The 20,147-nt window shown below is 45.7% G+C and overlaps 1 protein-coding gene across 2 annotated transcripts in view; it reads left to right on the forward strand.

The window, feature by feature from the left end:
- CSMD2 (CUB and Sushi multiple domains 2) overlaps positions 1-20,147 on the forward strand; it is a 658,464-nt gene that overhangs the window by 29,687 nt on the left and 608,630 nt on the right. The window lies entirely within an intron of this gene.

Here is a 20,147-nt window from a genome sequence, read left to right on the forward strand (position 1 = left end):
TAGCACAGCACCTGACACGTAGGGGCTCAACCAATGTTTGATGACTGAATGAATAAGTTTGGGGGCAGAGAGGAGTGAGCAAAGAGCTCTGCCCGGGGAGGTAACAAAAAGGAGGAGATATTTGAGTCTTAACAGGAGGAAGTGTCACAGAAAGAAGTGGGTAATAAGCAAGGTGGGTCTCTGTGGGTGCCACCCCCTGCTCAGCAGGGCTCAGGGTGAACTCTGTAATGTCACGTGGCAGGGGTGAAGGCATAGACTTTATTGGGGAAAGGGAATGTTGACAGAGTCAGGGGGCCACAGTGCTGTGCCTGACATCAGTGGGGGTCTGTGTTCCAGAGGAGGGGGCCACCCTTGTCTGTTGCCCTTCCTCCTTATGGGCCAAGCACGTGAGCCGCCTTATCAGTGAAGGGACAAGCTGCTTGGGAGTGGGCTGTTTATAAGATTTGTCTAGGAAGGCCGGCTGCCCCGCACCTGGGGAATTTGCAGCCTGTGGGAAGTTGGAGTCCCCCTTGTCCCTTGGGAAGCTGAGCTTGGATGCCCCTGGTCCCAGCTAGCTCATGGTTCAGGGGACCCCGAGTGAGCACCCAGAGATGTTGTCAGAAAATCCTGATGCTTGTGTCACGTTGGGGAAGGGTATTCTGGGCTGAGAGGTGAGCTTGTGCAGAGACTGAGAGGTGCACCCTGGCCCATCTGAAAATCAGAAGGATGGTTTAGGCCTGAAAGGGAATGAGCAGCTTGGTGATGGTGGGCTTCCTGGACCCACTTTTCCCTGTGCTGTGCTCACTCACAGGGAGGCCCGGGCCTGGCAGCTATGGGTGGGGGCAGAGTGAGTCTGTGATTTCGCCTGCTCTTTACTTTCTGCCGTTCCTGGTGGTGGGCAGGCCCCTCCAAGCTGGGTGCTGGAGGAGGAGTGGTGGGAGAAGGTTCAGAATGCTGAGGCCAAGCCTAGTCTAGGCGCAGTCCTGGAGAGGGCAGGATGGAGACATCCCCAGGCCAGGCCGGCCTGTGTAAATAACTTGCAAGATATAGTCACCCATTTGTTTATTTAAAAAAATTTAAGACATGACCTCCACCATCCCCCCACCCTCCCCCCCTCCACTGCCCCAATGGAGCAGGCAGAACTTTGATTCTGGGTCAAGTACTGCCACTACCACACCACTGGCTGTGTCACCCAGGGCAAGTTATTTCCTCTTTCTGCACCTCAGTTTCCTCATCTGTAAGGTGGGGTTATAATAGCCCCTGTCTCATAGGATGGTTGGGAAGGTGAAAGGAGAACGTGAGCTTGGAAAGACTCAGCACACGCAAGTGCTTACAGTGTTTGTTAACAAAAGCGGAGCATCCACTGGTGAGGTCAGAGGTAGCAGGACACTGGGGGAGGGCTGCAAAACTCTGGGCAGAAAAGGACAGGTGACATATTGCAGATATGCATCTACTGAGCACCTACTATGTGCTGTATCTAGTGGGTAGGTACCTAAAGGAGAATCAAACCAAGCCTGTTCAAGTCCGAGGTAGGATGACATTTGTTTGTCTTTTACACCAGGAACCAAGCGCTGTGGATATGCAGAGGTGGGGCCCAGGGTGGGTCTCCTGGGGAGGTGGCCTTTGCAAACATTGCTCACTAAGAGTTGTAATGTGGCCTCTGTAGTCTGGAATCATCAGAGAAGGCCTCTTGAGAGAGGATCCTGTGAATGGGTGGGAGGGTAGGAGATAGTCCAGAGGCAGGGAGGGCTTTGCGGGTAGAGATGAGGCAGCGTGAGTCCTTAAAACCCTTTTTGTCTCTCCCCAGGGAAAATAGCTCCCTGGCTGCTCTGCCTGGTTCCCCACTGTGCGCACCTGTGTTCATTCTTCACACAGCAGCCAGAGACAGATCCCAAAACATGCAGATCAGACTAGCTCACCCCTCCCGCCACGTGCACACAGTTAAAACCATCCTGATTTGATCTGGCCTTGATCTGTCCCATCTCATCTCCCACCACTCCTGCTGCCTTCTCTCCACCCAGGAATGCTGTTACCTTGAAAACAGCAAGCTTGTTCCTGTCTTCAGGCATTTCTGCCTGCTCTTCCCTCTGCCTGGAATGTTCTCCCCCCAGATCTGCCATGGCTCACTCTTACTCGGCCTTCGGGTCTCTGCTCCCCGAGTGATGCCCTCAGAGGTGGACCACTGCAGATGAAGCTCCGCCCCACCACCTTCTTCATAGCTCTGATCACGTTCGCTCTATCATTTGCTTACTGTTTACTTGCTTCCATCCGTCGTCTCCGCACTAGAAAACAAGCTGTGTGAGGATGTGCACGGGGAATGTGCACCACCAGTGCCTACAGCGGGCTTGACACACAGCGCTCAATAAATACTTATCAATTGCATGAATGAAAGGCACAAGGGTGGGTGGAAGGGAAAAAGTGAGTGGTAATTAATGTTTATTGAGTTCCCTGTGCCTGGTGTTTCACATCCATAATCTCATTTAATCTTCCCAGCAGGCCCGTGAGGGAGCTGTTATTATCCTTCCCTTACAGATGGGGGAGCTGAGGCTCAGAGAGGTTGAGCAGGGTGCCCAGTGTCACACAGCCAGCAAGTGGTAGAGTGGGGCTGTGAATTCAGGTCTGTCTGACCCCATAGGCTGAGCTCATCCTCACCGCTGCGCTGCGGGATGCTTGGTGTGTGTGTGTTGGGAGCAGGGAGTGGGCTCGAGTGGCCTTGGAAAGTGTGTGTGTCTGCGATAGTGGGGGGGGTCAGTGCAGATTAAATTGTAACTGTCATGGGCTCTTTTAAATTCCCCCATCCACGTATTCTCATCTATGTGCGTAAACACAGTTTCACCAGACACACACAGCCCTCTGCCACTCACCAACACTGCACCAGGTGAAAGAGACACACAGGTTCTTCCAGAAGGCTGCGGGGGTTCTGGTGGAGGGAGGGTGCCCACTGAGCCCTCCATCTGAGATGGTGGATAGAGAGCCTGAGGGTGTGGGGTGTGCACCTGTATACCGAAGAGCCGTGTGCACGTGGCAGCAACATGTGAGCTCCGAGTCCAAAGACAACGTGGGAGAAAGGATGTCCACACCCTGACGTGAAGCAGAAGTGGGACCAGGGAGTGGCTGAGGTCGGCTGCTGAGAAGGTGATAAAACACGCCGCTTCCCCGGAGGGACGAACCAAGAGCCGCAGCCAAGGGCAAACTGAGGTAACGGCCGGCCAGCCAGGGCTGGGCAGAGGAGAGCCTGGGACCCAGAAGGCCCAGGAGGTGGGTGGAACGATGGCAGCGCTCAGCCGTGCGAGGCCTCTTTAGAAGCTGGAGACCTCCCGCCCTGCAGCGGCCCCTTTCATTCCACGTCCACCCCCTGAACGACGGTCCCCCGAGACCCTCAGCCTTTACTCCTCTGCTGCCCGTGCTCTGCACACTCGGCCCGGGCTGAGTTGCACACTTCAGTTCTCGGACTGTAAATCCCGCTGCTACTGAGTCCAAGCCCTGAGCCCAGCCCGGCTTAGCCCTCCTTCTTTCGGCTGCCCTATCAGCTCCTGACTTGGTCCTGAGAGTGGATGTTCCAAGACACAAATTCCCGGGTCCATCACAAGATGACCCGGCCAGTACCCTGCTGAGAACATACAGACCATCAAGAATGGGCTTCTCCCAAGTGCTGCCACCCTTCCTGCCTGTCCCCTGCACCTGCGGCCACTCCTCCCCTCCCCCCACTCCCTGGGGAAGAGGGGGGTCGCTCCTGCTGTCTCCACTTCCCAGACCTCTGATTCCACCCTTCTCTCTCTCTCACCTCTGGGAATCGGCTCTTCTCTCCCTCTCACCGCTCCCATTTTATTTTTCTTCTCCACTGACTTTACTCCTTAAAATATGTTCAGAATAAAAAGGGGGCTGTCTTTGGGCCCTGAACTCCTCTGGCTACTGCCCTCTCCTTCTCCCATTTAAGGCCAAGCTGCTCCCAATGGCCACACTCAGTCTCCAGTTCTTCCCAATTAACTTGCACGGGGCCTGTGTGTTCGGTGACGCTGACAGCCTTTGTCACGAGGCTGGGGACCCGTGGCTCCTCTTGGTTCCCAGTCCACAGCCCTCTCTTTATTGTTGCCTTTTCTGCCCCTGATTTGGTCTCCCTGTGTGTTGTCTGTCTCTGTCACTTCCATCCTTTCTTGTCTTTTTCTCTCCTCTTCTTTCTCGCACTCCCTCGCTGGGTCTGCCTTTGCGTCTTTTTTTCCATCTGCCCGTCTCTCTTCTGCCTGTTTTCCCTTTGAGTCTCTGGTTTTCTCTGTCATTATCTTTCTGTCTTTCTACCTTTCACTGGGGTGTCGGGCCACAGATGGTGTCGGGCCATAGATGAAGGGGGTCCCAGTGGGTCCTGAGATGCCCCCTCAAGAGCCTCTCCTGGGGCCTGGACAGGAGCAACATAGGTCTGGCTGTTCTGGGGCCTGACACGGTGGCCCTCCTGGAGGCGGTGCCCTCCAGGCAGCAGTGGGGCGAGGAGAGAGTCCATCCCTGTGCGGCTCTGTGGAGGTGTGCACACGGCGGGGGCCTGGAGCGCTTCCAGTTAGCGTAATTACATTCTTCCCGCTGACAGCTCCCACCATGGTCTCAATTGGACGTGACATTCTTATTAAATAACTTCACCAGTAACCAGTAATAATAACACAGTCCTTACTTGCTGACCTAAATTGCTCGATGCTATTTTGGTTAGCAGCAACGGTGCTGCAGGGCTTCTGCAGAATGGCCTGCCAGATCGCCACCAGCACCTACACACACATGCACACACACGTGTGCATGACTGGGGCTGATGGGAAGTGTGCGTGCACCGCCTGGGCACAGCCTACATGCATGTGCCCGGGGGTGCCTGGGAGGGCTGCACCCCCTCTCCAAACCAGGGAGTCCTGGATGCCTGATGGCCCAACATCCCTGGCAAGGATGACTCTTGCTAGCCTGGTTGCCACAGAGTAGAGATTCGGCTTCCAAAGGATCTCCTGATTCTCTGTCCCTTTCCCTACCCTGCTCCAGCCTCTGTGCATTCATACCTTCCTTCCCCTGCCTCTGGAGTCTTCTTCCCTCCCTTTTCCTCCAGGTGAAATTGTATTCATCCCTTGAGGCCCAGTGCTGATGTTACCTCTTCCGAGAAGCCATCTCTGATTCCACCATAGTGGCATTAATCACCCCCTGAGCTGTTCTCCTGCTTTACTGTGTCTGGTCTGGCACTATATTCAAGTTTGTTAGCTGAAGATAGAATTGTCCTTTGAGCAACAGACCATAATTTATTTAAAGGCCGGGACTGGGTCATAACCATTTCTGATGATGTACCCACCCACTCCCATAGCAAGGCTCCCTGAGGGTTTACTGAATGGAAGTGAATTCAGGTTTATGGGGAGAGGGGTACGGCTGGAAACGGAGAGGTGGTAGTGGTGGGTTTTTCCACAAAGATGAAACACTTGCAAGGCTCCTAGTCTTTGTTTTTATTTTCAGTCCTGACAAAAAAAAAAAAAAAAATGTGAGGTGTTCACTCTCGCAGAACAAATAGAACTGTGACTTCGGTTTCACAATTTACGGGGCTGATTTTGTCTGCTTTTGACAGTTCTGTCATGTTCCTGACAGTTACAATTTGGTTTCTCTCTGGGACCTCAGGATGATAAGTTGGGATGCCAAGCCTGCATTGATCCATTGAGGGAGCATATAGCCCCTTTGGGTTTCTCCCCATTCTGTGCTTATGAATTTGGAGTTATGAGCAAGCCAGGGGAGGATGGATGGGGAGGACATAAGGCCATGTGAATGTGTGTAGGTGACTGTGTGCTGGGGGAGGGGTGTCACACAGATCGTCTGATGCAGGTGGCATCGGAGGACATGAGCAGTGCCCACCTGGACTTCCCCAGACCTCCTCCGCACAGCTGCTTAGTCTCCCAGAGGACTCCCCTGCCCTCCTGTGCCCTCTTCTTCCTCCCCAATCCACCCACGAGTCTGCAGTGTGTCTTCCAAACTTGATATGAGCTTTCAAACAGAGGGCTCATGGCTGATTTTTCTCTGGATCCTTGACATGCAACATGTGACCACAAAAAGCATGAATACATGTGCACTGAGTGCATGATGAGTGGATGGATGGGTGAATGGATGGATGGGTGAATGGGTAAATGAATGAATGAGTGGTTCTGTCTTCTATAGCATGTTGTTTCCTTCCCTGACCTGAGCACGGAATGTTGAGTCTGTCTTAGATTTGAATCCTAGGTCCCCTGAACACTAGTGATTTTGAAAGGTTCTTTTGCCTTTGAGAAGCTGGTTTCCATCTATAATATCAAGAACAGAATCCAAGCTTGCCTGGGTTGTTGTTGAGGTGAAATGCACGAGGGGCCATATAGTGTGTAGAGGTTAAACTCATAGGCTCTGGACTCAAACTGCCTGGGCTCACATCCTCACTCAGCTACTTCCTGGCTGTGTGACCTCGGGCAGCTTAGTTTATGTGCCTCAGCCTGCTCATATGTGTACATGGGGTAACAGTGGTACCCACTTCTCAGGGACATTGGGAAGGTTATATGAGGCAAAACATTTAAAGCAGGGCCCGCTAGCTATCTATTTTACGTTTGGTAGTGTATATATGGCTAGTGGGAAGCAGCCGCATAGCACAGGGAGATCAGCTCGGTGCTTTGTGACCACCTAGAGGGGTGGGATAGGGAGGGTGGGAGGGAGGGAGACGCAAGAGGGAAGAGATATGGGAACATGTGTATATGTGTAACTGATTCACTTTGTTATAAAGCAGAAACTAACACACCATTGTAAAGCAATTATACTCCAATAAAGATGTTAAAGAAAATAAAAATAAAAATAAAGCAGGGCCCGGCATACAGCAAGTGCCCAGGACATGTGTGACAGAGCATCTTGGCTGAGTCGCAGCTGAGAGTCAGATATAAAAGCATTTAGGAATCAGGCTATACCCTTTCTAGTGGGACTCTCTGTCCCCTGCTCAGATGTCTCCTTACATCTCATGGAGATTTTAGGGTGACTGGCCACACTCTGGTTTGTGTGGGGTTTAGGAATTTCATGAGGAAGAACTTGAATCCTGAGCACAGATGGGGTTTAGAGATATGTAGACCCCAGTCCATTGGGAAGTGGGGAGCTCCATGAATATTAAAATGCTGGGTTAGATAAAGTGGCACCAGAGAGAAAACTCACTGTGAATGAGTAAGGGACCAGACAGGGACCCATAGCTTGAGGGTCAAGAGAAGGCAGGGGTTCTGGATCAAGGACAATCAAATACGTCTCCAGATGTTGCGAAATGTCCCCTGGGAGGCAAAATCACAAGCATCTGAGAACCACTGTTTTACTAGACCTTTAGAGGATGACAGCTCCCTCCCAGCTGGAAAGAGAAGTGAGAAGGGGAAGTCAGGAGGTGGGAAAGATAGAAAGGTTCCTTCCAGCTGCCTAAGACTGTTCACGCTCTTGCACATCACAGAGCAGGGTGGGCCAGTGTCAACACATGGCTCTCAGCAGACCCTCAGCAGCAGTAGTGAAGTTTCAGTGGCCCCCAAGGCAGTCAAGGGAGGGCACAGCAGCTAGGTGAGGACTGCAGGGTCCAGAGCAGTGGCTCTGCTTCCATGTGAGTTAGTGCCCTTGGAGAGTCCTTGAGCTCTGGTTCTCAGCCTTGGCTGCACATTGCTGGGGTCCCACTTGCAGATGTTCTAATTTACATGGTCTGGGTGGGGGGCCTGGGCATTGATTAGCAGTCTACAAAGCTTCTCAAGTGTCACAGGGTTGAGAACCAGCCACTGTAAGCTAGGCTTTGCATCAGAATCACCTGGAAGCTTGTTAGAAATGCAGATTCTCAGGCCCCACCCAGCCCTATTGATTGCCCGAGTGGTTCGTACACACATGAAAATTTGAGAAGCACCGACCTGGGGTATGAAAAGTGGGAGAACTGAGGACATTTCAGCCTGGCAGGTGGAGTCTATTGATCCAGCACCTTTAAGGAAAAACAGTTACATCAAACTGGCAAGAGCTAGTGGGCGTAGTCTCCTTTCTTTTGCTGAACCAGAAGGGACCAGGGGCAGCAGACCCTTCAGTGGATGGGTCTTCCCCATCTCTCATACACTGGAAGCTGGTCTGGCTGCGTCCACAAGCCCAACCAAAAGAATTCCGCTCATCCCAGTCTGTTCTTGTCTTCCTTCTCCTTTTCTCTCTTTACCAAGAAGATTGATGGGTGCAGAACAGATGCCCCATCTCGCTGTCCCCATCTCCACGTTCTTTCATTCATTCATCCATCAAATATTCATTGTGCATCTCCCATAAACCACATACTCTTCTAGACTCTGAGGATTCAGTGATAAACAAGAAAGAAAGAAAAATAATTCCTGCCCACAGGGAGCTTGCCTGTCTGGTTATTTGCAGGCAATAAACAGATAAGTAAGTAAATACATAACATTAGGTTGAGTGGGGATAAGCTCTCTGAAGAAAAATAAAGCAGGAGAAGGGTGGTTGGAAAGGCCTCTCTGAGCATATGGAAGGAGGAGGACATTGCCTTTTTTTTTTTAAATTAATTAATTAATTAATTAATTTATGGCTGTGTCGGGTCTTCGTTTCTGTGCGAGGGCTTTCTCCAGTTGCGGCAAGCGGGGGCCACCCTTCATCGCGGTGCGCGGGCCTCTCACTATCGCGGCCTCTCTTGGTGCGGAGCACAGGCTCCAGACGCGCAGGCTCAGTAATTGTGGCTCACGGGCCCAGTTGCTCCGCGGCATGTGGGATCTTCCCAGACCAGGGCTCGAACCCGTGTCCCCTGCATTAGCAGGCAGATTCTTAACCACTGCGCCACCCAGGGAAGCCCGACATTGTCTTTTTTTCTCTAGTTGGAGGGGGTGAAATTAGTTACCAATTGATGGCTGTCCTGCCTTCCTCGCTGTCCGTATAAATCTTACCCAAACTCCCAAGCCCCCCACCTTTTCTATATTATGGTAAAAAACATATAGCATAAAATTTACCATCTTAACCATTTGGAAAGTGTTAAGTACAGTAGTGTTAACCACCTTATTAGGCAGCAGCTCTCTGAACTTGTTCATCTTGCAAAGCTGAAGCTCTGTACCCATTGAACAGCAACTCCCTTTCCCCCCCTTCCCCCAGCCCCTGGCAACCACCATTTTTAAGAGTTTGACTAATTTAGATACCTCATATAAGTGAAGTGTTGCAATATTTGTCTTTTTGCGACTGGCTTATTTCACTTAGTATAATGTTCTCAAGGTTCATTCATATTGTAGCATATTACAGGAATTCCTTTTTAAGGCTGCATAATATTTCATTACATGTATATACCACATTTTATTTATCCATTCATCTCTTGCTGGACATTTAGGTTGATTACATTTCTTGGCTATTGTGAATAATGCTCCAATGAACATAGGTGTGCAAATATCTCTTTGAGATTCTGATTTCAGTTCTTACCCAAAAGTAGGATTGCCAGATCATATGGTAGTTTTATTTTTAATTTTTTGAGGAACCTCCATACTGTTTTCCATAGCAGCTGCACCACTTTGTGTTCTTACCAACACTGCACAAGAGTTCCAATTTCTCCATACCATCACCAACACTTATAATCCTTTTTTTTTTTTTTCCTAGTGGCCATGATGATGGTGTGAGGTGCTATCTTATTGTGGTTTTGATTTGTACTTCCCTGATGATAAGTGATGTTGAGCATCTTTTCATATGTTTATTGGTAATTTGTATATCTTTGGAGAAATGGCTATTCCAGTCTTTTGCTCATTTTTTTAATGAGATTATTTGGTTTTAGGTTGCTGAGTTGTAGGAGTTCTTTATATATTGTGGATATTCATCTCTTGTCAAATACATGGTTTGCAGGTGTTTTCTCCCATTCTGTAGGTTGCCATTTCACTCTGTTGATTGTTTCCCTTGGTGTTCAGAAGGTTTAACATTTGATGTTGTCCCATTTGTCTATTTTTGCTTTTGTTATGTCCAATAAATCACAGCCAAATCCAGTGTCATAAAGCTTTTTCCCTGCGTTTTCTTCTGGGAGTTTTATAGTTTCAGGTCTTACATTATATCTTTAATTCATATTGAGTTAATTTTTGTATATGGTGTAAGGTTAGGGTCCAAAATCATCTTTTACATGAGGATATCCAGTTTTCCCAGCACCCTTTTGTCGAAGAGACTATCCTTTCCCCATTGTGTATCCTTGGCAACCCTGTTGAAAATCATTTGACTGTATATGTGAGGGTTGATTTTTGGGCTCCCTATTCTATTCCATTGGTCTATATGCCTGCCTTTATGCTAGTACCATACTGATTTGACTACTGTAACTTTGAAATAGGTTTGAAATCAAGAAATGTGAAACTTCCAGTTTTATTTTTACATCTCACAATTTTCGGGGCGGGTATTTGGAGTCCTTGGAAATACTATATGTTTAAGGATTTTTTCCCCTATTTTTTGCAAAAAAAAAAAAATACCACTGGGATTTTGATAGGCATTGAATTGAATCTGTGGATTGCTTTGAGTAGTGTGGCCGTTTTAACAATATTAAGTCTTCTAATTCATGAACATAGGATGTCTTTCTGTTTATTGTGTTTTCTTTAATTTCTTTCAGCAATGTTTCAATGTGTAAGTCTTTTGCCTCTTTGGTTAAGTGTATTCCTAAGTATTTTATTTTTTGGAGTTATTGTAAATGAAATTATTTTCTTAATTTCCTTTTTGAATTGTTATTTTTAATGTATAGAAACACAATTAATTTTTGTGTGTTGATTTTGTATCCTGCAACTTTGCTGAATTTGTTTATTAGTTCTAACTGGGGTGTGTGTGTGTGTGTGTGTGTGTGTGTGTGTGTGTGTGTGTTTGAAGTCTTTAGGCTTTAGGCTTTGGTACATATGAGATTATGTCATCTGTGAACAGAGATAACTTTACGTCTTCCTTTCCAATTTGGATGCCTTTTATTTCATTTTCTTGCCTAATTGCTCTGGCTAGGATTTCCAGTACTATGTTGAATAGAAATGGTAAGAGAGGGTACCTTGCCTTGTTCCTGATCTTGGAGGGAAAGCTTTCAGTTTTTCTCCATTGAGTACGATGTTAGTTGTGGGTTTTTCATATATGCCTTTTATTGTGTTGATGTAGTCCTAGTTATGTGTGTGTTTTTATTATGAAATATTGAATTTTGTCAGTGCTTTTTCTGCATTAATTGAGATGATCAGGGTTTTTTTAACCTTTGTTCTCTTAATGTGGTGTATTACCTTGATCAATTTTTGCATGTTCAACCATCCTTGTTTTCCAGAAATAAATCCCACTTGGTCATGGTATATAAACCTTTTAATGTGTTGTTGAATTCAGCTTGCTAGTATTTTGTTGAGCATTTTTTTTTTGTTGAGCATTTTTGTATCAATATTTAGCAAGAATATAGGTCTGTAGTTTTCCTGTAGTATATTTGTCTGATTTTTATATCAGATCAAAATCATAATAGGGCCTCATAAAATGAGTTTGGAAGTATTCCCTCTTCTTTTTGGAAGAATTTGAGGAGGATTGGTTTTAATTCTTATTTGGTAGATAAGAGTGTTTGGTAGAATTCTCCAGTGAAGCCACTGGGTCTTGGGCTTTTCTTTGTTGAGAGGTTTGTTGATTACTGATTCAATCTCCTTACTAGTTATAGGTCTGTTTAGACTTTTTACTTCTTTATGATTCAGTCTTGGTAGCTGTATGTTTCTAGAAATTTATTCCTTTTTTTCTAGGTTACCCAGTTTGCTGACATATAATTGTTAATAGAAGTTTCTTATGATCCTTTTTATTTCTGTGGTATCAGTTGTAATGTCTACTCTTTCATTTCTGATTTTTATTGAGTCTTCTCCCTTTTTTCTTAGTCTAGCTGAAGTTTTGACAATTTTGTTGACCTTTTCAAAAAAAACCTCTTAGTTTTGTCAATTCTTTCTATTGTTTTTCTATTCCCTATTTTGTTTAATTTTGTTTTAATCTTTATTATTTCCTCCTTCTGCTAACCTTGGGTTTAACTTGTTATTCTTTTTCTATTGCCTTGGGATATAAGTTATTTTGGTGATTTGACATCTTCTTTTTTAACGTAGGCATTTATTCCTAAAAACTTCCCTCTCATCTTAATACTGCTTTTGCTGCATCCCATAGTTTTGGTGTGTTGTGTTTTCATTCTCATCTGTTTCAAGATGCTTTCTAATTTCCCTTGTGATTCTTCTTTGACCCATTGGTTGTTCAGTGGTGTGTTGTTTAATTTCCATACGTTTGTGAATTTTCCAATTTTCCTCTTGCTGTTGATTTCTAGTTTCATTTCACTGTGGTCAGAAAAGGTACTCAGTATGATTTCAGTTTTCTTAAATTTGTTAAGACTTGTTTTGTGCCTAACATGTGATCTATCCTGGAGAATGTTCTGTGTGTGCTTGCAAAGAATATTTATTTTGCTGTTGTTGGGTGTGGTGTTCAGTATATGTTTGTTAGGCTTAATTGGTCTATAGTGTTGTAATTAAACACTTTCCTTATTGAACTTCTTTCTGGTTGATCTATCCTTTATTGAAAGTGAGGTATTGAAATTTCCTACTATTATTGTATTATTGTCTATTTCTCCCTTCAGTTCTTTCAATGTTTGTTTCATGTATTTGGGTGCTCTGCTGGTAGGTGCATATATATTTATAATTATTATATCTTCCTGGTGAATTGACCCTTTTAATATTATATAATATCCTTTTTTGTGTGTCTTGTGACAGTCTTTCACTTAAAGGTTATTTTGTCTGATATAAGTATGGTCATTTCTGCTCTTTTTGGTTACCATTTGCATAGAATATCTTTTTCCATAGTTTCATTTTCAGCATATGTGTGTCCTTATATGTGAAGTGAGTCTCCTAGACAGCATATAGTTGGATCTTGTTGTTTTCCACTCAGCCACTCTATATCTTTTGACTGGGGAGTTTAATCCATTTACATTTAAAGTAATTGCTGATAGAGAAGGACTTATTTTTACCATTTTGTTAATTGTTTTCTGTATGTCCTGCAGTTATTTTGTCCCTCTTTCCCTCTCTCACTGCCTTCCTTTTGTTTCATTAATTCATTTGCAGTGATATGCTTTCATTCCTTTCTCATTTTCCTTTGTGGATCTTTTATAGGTAGTTACCATGGGGATAACATAAAATATCTTATAGTTAATACAATTTATTTTAAACTGATAACAACTTAACTTCAGTCACATAAAAAAACTCTACTGCTTTACATCTCTGTCTTCAACTTTATGTTATCAATGTCACAAGTTATATTTATTTACATTTTGTATCCATTAACTTAGTTTTATAGTTTTATTTTTATGTTTATCTTTTAAATTCTATACCAGAATTTAACGTGATTTTTTGTACCACCACTACAGTATTACAAGATTCTTTATTTTCTATATATTTACCTTTGCCTGGAGCTTTATAATTTTGCACTGCTGTGTAGTGTTGCTTTGTAGTGTCCTTTTTGTGTGTGTATTTACTGTGTAGTGTCCTTCCATTTCAACTTGAAGTACTCCCTTTAGCAATTCTTGTAAGGCAGTGGTGATGATCTCCTTCAGCTTTTTTTTTTTTAATCTGGGAAGGTTCTTATTTCTTCTTCATTTTTGAAAGACAGTTCTGTCAGATATAGTATTCTTAGTTGGCAGGTTTTTTTTTTTTTCTTTCAGCACTTCGATTATACCTTCCCACTCCTTTCTGGCCTGCAAAGTTTCTGCTGATAAATCCACTGATAATCTTAGGAGCGCTGATAATCTTATGAGCTCCATTGTATGTGACAAGTTGATTTTTGTCTTGTTGCTTTCAAGGTTTTCTCTTTCTTTGTCTTTGACTTTTGACAATTTGATTATAATCTTTCTCAATGTGAGCCTTTTTGGGTTCATTCTAGTTGGAGTCTTTTGAGCTTCTTGAATTTGGATGTCCATCTCCTTCCTCAGAGTTGGGAATTTGTAGCCATTATTTCTTCAAATAAGCTGCCTGCCCCCTTTCTCTCTTCTCCTTCTAGGACTCCTATGATGCATATCAATTGGTCCAGTTGATGATGTCCCCTAAGTCCCTTCAGCCTTCTTCACTTTATCTTTTTCTTTTTTGTTCCTCTGACTTGATAATTTCAAATGACCTGTCTTTGAGTTCACTGATTATTTCTTCTGCTTGACCAAGTCTGTTGTTGAAACCCTCTAGTAAATTTTTCAATTCAGTTATTGTATTCTTTAGCTTCTTACTACAGAAATTTTGGTTCTTTTTTTAAAAAATACTTTCTGTCTCTTTGCTGATATTATTTTATTCATGCATCATTTTCCTGAGTTCGTTTAGTTGCCTATCTGTGTCCTCTTGTAGTGCATTGGACTTCTTTAAGATGATTATTCTGAATTCTTTGTCAGTAGTACATGGATCTCCATTTCTTCAAGTTCAGTTTCTGGAGATTTATTTTGTTCCTTTGACTGAGGCATGTTTCTCTGTTTCTCCACGTGCCTGTTTATTTTTTGCTGTGATTTGTGCATTTGAAAAAATAGTCACCTATCCTCATCTTTATGGACTGGCTTCATACAGGGGAAGACCTCCAACTAGCCTGGCTAGAGCCTCTGGAGGCAACTCAAACCTTCTCCAGGGATGTGTCTTCTCTGGGCTTGTGCCTGTAGTTTCTCAGAGAGGCTTGCTATTTTCTTTTGCAAGAGCTTGTAATTTCTTACTCCCTCTGGTATCTGTCTGTGTCTCTGCAGTTTCTCTGGTGCTGCAACAAGCACCAAGCTCTCTTGTTCTCTGTGGCTCCCAGCCATCTAAAGTATGCTAATTCCCTGTTTGCACTCCAGGTCAGACAAGACAGAAACCAGTTCCTTGGGCAGTTCTCTGAAAGTCTGGAGCATTGGACTTATGTTCCCTTCTTCTCTTTCCTCCCAAGGGAAAAGCTGCTGGTTGGGCTATTCTTCTTAGTCTTGCTGAGCTATGCTGGCTTGGGGCTGTTGTGGTTGGTGTGAAATGGCTTTTCTCACCTGTTTCAATGTGACTGTTCTTGAGTTTGAACTTGCCTGGGGTACTGTGACTTCTTAACACGTTGCTGGAATTCTCATAAAGAGTTTTTGGGTCACATGCTGTTAAGTTGGCATCTCTGTGGGGAAGTAAAGTCCAGAGCTTCTTATTTTGCCATCTGGCTGATGTCATTCCTTAAGCCTCTTTTAATGGCACCTCTTCCAGGCACCCTTCCCCACTGCCCGCAGCAGAGGCCACAGGACTGTAAGGGGTGTGGGGGCACCAGGACCTTTCTTCTGTAAACGCCATACTGTGCCACAGTAAATGCTCTCCCACCCAGCAGTTGATCACGGGGCATATGATGGTTGAATATACGTGTGTTTCTGCTTTTCCTGACCAAGTGCAGTGTTCATGGTCTTCATACTGCAGGTGAACATGTGCTCTTAGCTTTTTCAGGGACAGATGTGTCTTGAGAGGATGTTGTATCGGTGGGATCTGTCAGGAGTCAGAGGTCCTGGGTCTCAGCTCCACCACCCCCAATCGATGTGACACTTCTGGTTTCTTTCTAGTCATGCATGATCAGAGTCACACGTCCCTCTTGGGAGGCACAAGGAGATGGGTACCTCTAGATCCTAAGAATCCACAGGGAAAGTGTCACCAGGAGGGTACAAGAAACAGGGACAGAACAAGTTCTCCAGCCTATGCTAAGAGACTGGAGCTAAGGGGTGACCCTGCCAGAGCAGAGCTTAACTCACAGCAGTAAGGATGAAGCTGGCTTCCACCTCTACCTCCAGGTCCCTCTCTTTCTCCTTGCTATAAATTCTCTGTCCTTCCCTGTTACACATCTGCTTGCCAGCTGCCACTCAAGCAAGAGCATTGTCAGGGAAGGGTCAGGCTGTCTTGGAGAAGGCGCTAGTAAATATCCATTGAATTGGCTTGACTTCTGTTCTTCGCATAGGCCCATGCTACTCCTCAAGCCAGTGTGTTTCCTGCCACAAATCCCCAGCACTGGGACCAAGTAGATTCTAGAGGCCCCTACCTACAGATAGGGGCCTCTAGAATCACCTAGGGGCCTTACAGATTCTCCTATTAGAAGGCCGGCCGATTCATTCAACATATACTTTTGATTTTTATCAAGGCCACACAGCCGATGGCCCTGGGAATTCCTGATACCATTTTAGTGTGCCCACAGGAGAAGGGATACAGCACTGGCAGGATTTCTGGTGGCCCTAAAGTGTCCCCAGGACTCTCATCCACAGAAGTCTGCAGAGCAGTCCTCCGGGACGCCCTTTGAGTGACCTCAGGTGCTGAGTGTCTGTGGATGGGGCTTTCACTGGAGCATGGATGCCACTGGGACAGCAGGCAAGTATATAGGCCGGGGCTGTGGCTGACCAGGTTGGAGGAGGCCCCTGGTGAATGAAGACCTCTAAGGCCAGCACTGGGCATCTGGGGAAACAGCCATAGCGATGTCTTCTAAGCAGAAGTCTGAGGAGGTCACTGGGGTGGGTTCTGAATCAGATGCTTCCACGTGACCAGCCTCATCATCCTGTTCACCATGGTTTGCATGCGTATAGGTGAGGAGCAACAGTGGAGCTCTGATTTCCTTTTATAGAGATTTTAAGAGGAAATACATTTCTCTATTACTCCCTGACACAATTTTTACATTATCTGTCTCCCACTCAGATATATTTTTCCCTCAGTTTATTCAAGCTCAGAGAAACAGAGAGAGAGAAGATATAAAAGAATTAATTAAAATAAAGTCTCTTCTAGGACAAGGTGTGTCATCTCTGTACTTCCTCTGGGGTGGGGGTGGGGTACAGGGCTGTAATGGAGTCGTGTCCAGCCAAGAGGAAAACTCCTTAGCTCTGGTCAGCTCTTTTAGACTTCCATGCTACAGATGGCATATGGCCTGCCCCACCATCGTTCCCCCTTCTTTCCTTCCTCCTTCCATCCCTCTCTCCCTTCCTCATTCTCTCTCTCTCTCCCTCCCTCCCTCTCTTTCATCCCAGTGCAGTGGTAGAGCATATTCTTTCAGATCTCAATCTCAGGAGTCAGACAAACCTGTGTTTGAAAACCCGCTTAGTCATCTATTACTGTATATGTGAACTTGGATGAGTTACTTAACCTAAACCTCATTTGCTAAACAAGGTAAAAAATAATACCCACCTCTTTGGTATGTGGTGAGGTTTGAAAGAAATAATGTGAGTAAGGAGCTCAGCATTGTGTGGGGCACATAGTCAGTGCTTGATAAATGATGGCTGAAATTCCTTCAGCCTTGTGCTTACTGACATTCGCTTCCTTTGGCAGCCCCGGGCTGGGCCCTCAAGAATGTGTTGGTGAAAAAGGCAGACTATGCTCTCTGCCCTCAAGGAGCTCAGTCTGGTGGGGAGGTGACCATGGGAGCAGTGGGCAGTGGCCCCTGGGAGGCCAATGGCATCCCATCCCCAGCTCTAATTCCACTGTGGGCTGGATCTGTGGGCTCTTCCACCCCAAACTGCTTTCCAGCAGAGCCACACCAGCTAGTTTGGCTTCCTGAGCCTTTAGGGAGTTGGGTTTATATGAGCTGTACATTTGTGAGTGCACTGGATTGTAGTTCATTCATTCATTGAACATTCATTGCCTTACTCTGTGCCAGGCACTGTTCGAGGCACTTAGGATGCATCAGTGAATTAAACAGGGACTTTGCTCTTGTGAAGTGAATGTTCTAGCAAGAGGAAACAGACAATAAACAATACACACAATATATAAGTAAACTAGTAGGATGCTATAGAGTGATACATGCTATGGGAGAAAGATTATATGAACAGGTGAGGGAGCTTGGAGGTGCTAGGGATGGAGGTGGGGAAGTGGGATATGATTTTCTAAAGAGTAGTCAGGGTAGACTCATTGAGAAGGGAATGTTGAGCAAAGACTTAAAGGAAGAGAAGGGGTTTGCCTTATCTGGGGTAAAGAACTTTGCAAGAAGAAGGAAAAGCAAATGCATGGCAGCTTGTGGGAGGAACAGGAGGGAAGCAAGCATGGTTGGGGAGGGGTGAGTAAGACAGGGAATCTCTATGAGAACAGAGATTGTGTCCCCCTGTGCCTGGCAGGTGGTAGAAGTACAGTGAGTATTGGTTGAATGAATGAATTTTTACTGGCATCTAGGCTGGTCCAAGCTGCGCCAGGCCAGAACTAACCCATCACTAATTTTCTTGAACAGAGAGGGCTGACTTAAGCTCTCGGATAGGAACAATTTTCAAATTACCAAACAGAGCTCAGATAAAATTCAAATGTGCAGTTGGGGGCGTCAAAACACAAAGGCCTTTCCTTAGCATGTACAAAGAACAGCACCTTGCTGAAGAGTGGAAAAAAACAAAATGAAATTACAGATGACCTTTGAATGCCTAATTTAAAGGAAAGTCTGCCGCGAAAGTCTCCATGAGTGAGCCTTTTGGATTCCCAGCAGATGTCCAGTCTGAAGCTGCCGGAGGAATGAGGGGGGTAGGCCATCTACAGAGGAAGAAGAGGCTGTACCCAACTGCTGGTGACCACATGTCACATCTTCTCTTACTATGGCTTTTAGGATGTCTGGTTTTGTTTCTTACTCTGTAGCTCAAGTCTCCCCACCCTTCATCTCCAGAGAGGTAGTCTCCCACCTGTCCTACTTATTGGTTGCTGAGGATTAAGTGTTAAGAACATCTCAGGAATACACTCCTAAGGGACCACCCCCCTTTCCCTCACCCCAGGCCTCTTGTGGCAGACCACCTCTAGTGTGGCCTCTGGCTCTGTCTGGTCTAAGGCTGGAGGACATTGTGTCAGGCATTCAGGACCTGAGTGGAGCTCCAGTGCTTTCTGCCCTCACCTCTGCCCCGTCAGCCCCTTACCCCAGCTCTCCCTCTCTCCCTCTGCTTCTTCATCTCACCAACTCCTTTCTTCCTTTCTCATCTTGGGCAGAAATCCTGGGAGAGGTTGGACAGGCATCTCAGTGGCCGAGGGTCAGGAGAAACAACAGTCCCTGAGGACATTAATGGTTCAGGACCATGGATAGGGCTCTTCTGCTCCAGGCAGCACCAACCGTTCACTTGGGTCAGCTGACACAGGGCATCTATGTGAAGGTGACCTTGAGACCCCCTTTATAAGATGGAGGGGTGGGGGCCTTAGTGACTAAGGGACTTGACCATATTCCTTGCTATGAAGTGGCAAAGCAGAATTAAGAACCCAGGTTTTCAGATTCTTCCCATTTCACAATGTTAGGTTCCCCCCCCCATTTTTTAATTAATTTTCACATCTGGGTCACATGAGACCAAAGGGCTTGAAATTACCTCTGTCCCTTAGAGATGAGGCCAGTTCCACCATGGGTGTGTGTATTAGAAAAAATAGCAGCCACGAGCTTTTGATGGATAAAGAAACAAATGAAAAGCAAAACAAAACAAAAGAAGCACAGATGACAACTGGACAAGCTAATCTATGTACTCAACAGATATTAACTGAGTGTCTATGAAATGCCAAATTCTGTGCTGGAGATTTAATAGTGAATCAGATGTGGTCCTTGCCATCATGAGGTGCTCTGGTGGTAGAGACAGAGACATAAGCTTGGTTTCTCAATTTCACAATGCAAGCTTGGTTTTGACAATTCACTCCCGTTTCCCAAGTTATTTTTTTTTCCTTCTGGGAAGTCCAATGTGTACAGAATTTCCCATGTGTCCTCTCTTCTGATGCCACACTGAGCCTCACCATAGTGGGCTGAACCCCAAAAAGGCAGGCAATAGGGCAGAAGCCTAGGAGTTTGAGCTGAGATGATTGACACTTAAGAAAAGGGCTCCCCAAGGCAACATTCTTTGTCTATCAGAGTGGTCTAGAAAGAGATAGGCATCTAGCCACTCCCCTCACCCCCCAAATCAATTATCACATTGGCCAAAATAGGCATCTAGCCACTCCCCTCACCCCCCAAATCAATCCACCCATCCATGGAGTAGTGGTTAAGGAGACAGGATATGACACAAGATTGCCTGGGGTTGAATCCTGTTCCCACCATTTATCAGCTGTCTGACCTTAGGCAGGTTACTTAACCTTCCTGGGCCTCAGTTTTCTTGCCTGTGATATGGGAATCATGATAGTACCTATCTAATACAGTTGTGGGGATGGAATGAGTTATTAGATGTAAAGTACATAAGACAGCCCTTGGCACAGGAAAAAATGTTTAATGATCTATTATTATTAGACTAAGTCCATAAGGGCAGGGAT

The sequence above is a fragment of the Balaenoptera borealis genome (assembly GCF_965194805.1).
Source record: "Balaenoptera borealis genome assembly, chromosome: 1".
NCBI lineage: Eukaryota > Metazoa > Chordata > Mammalia > Artiodactyla > Balaenopteridae > Balaenoptera > Balaenoptera borealis.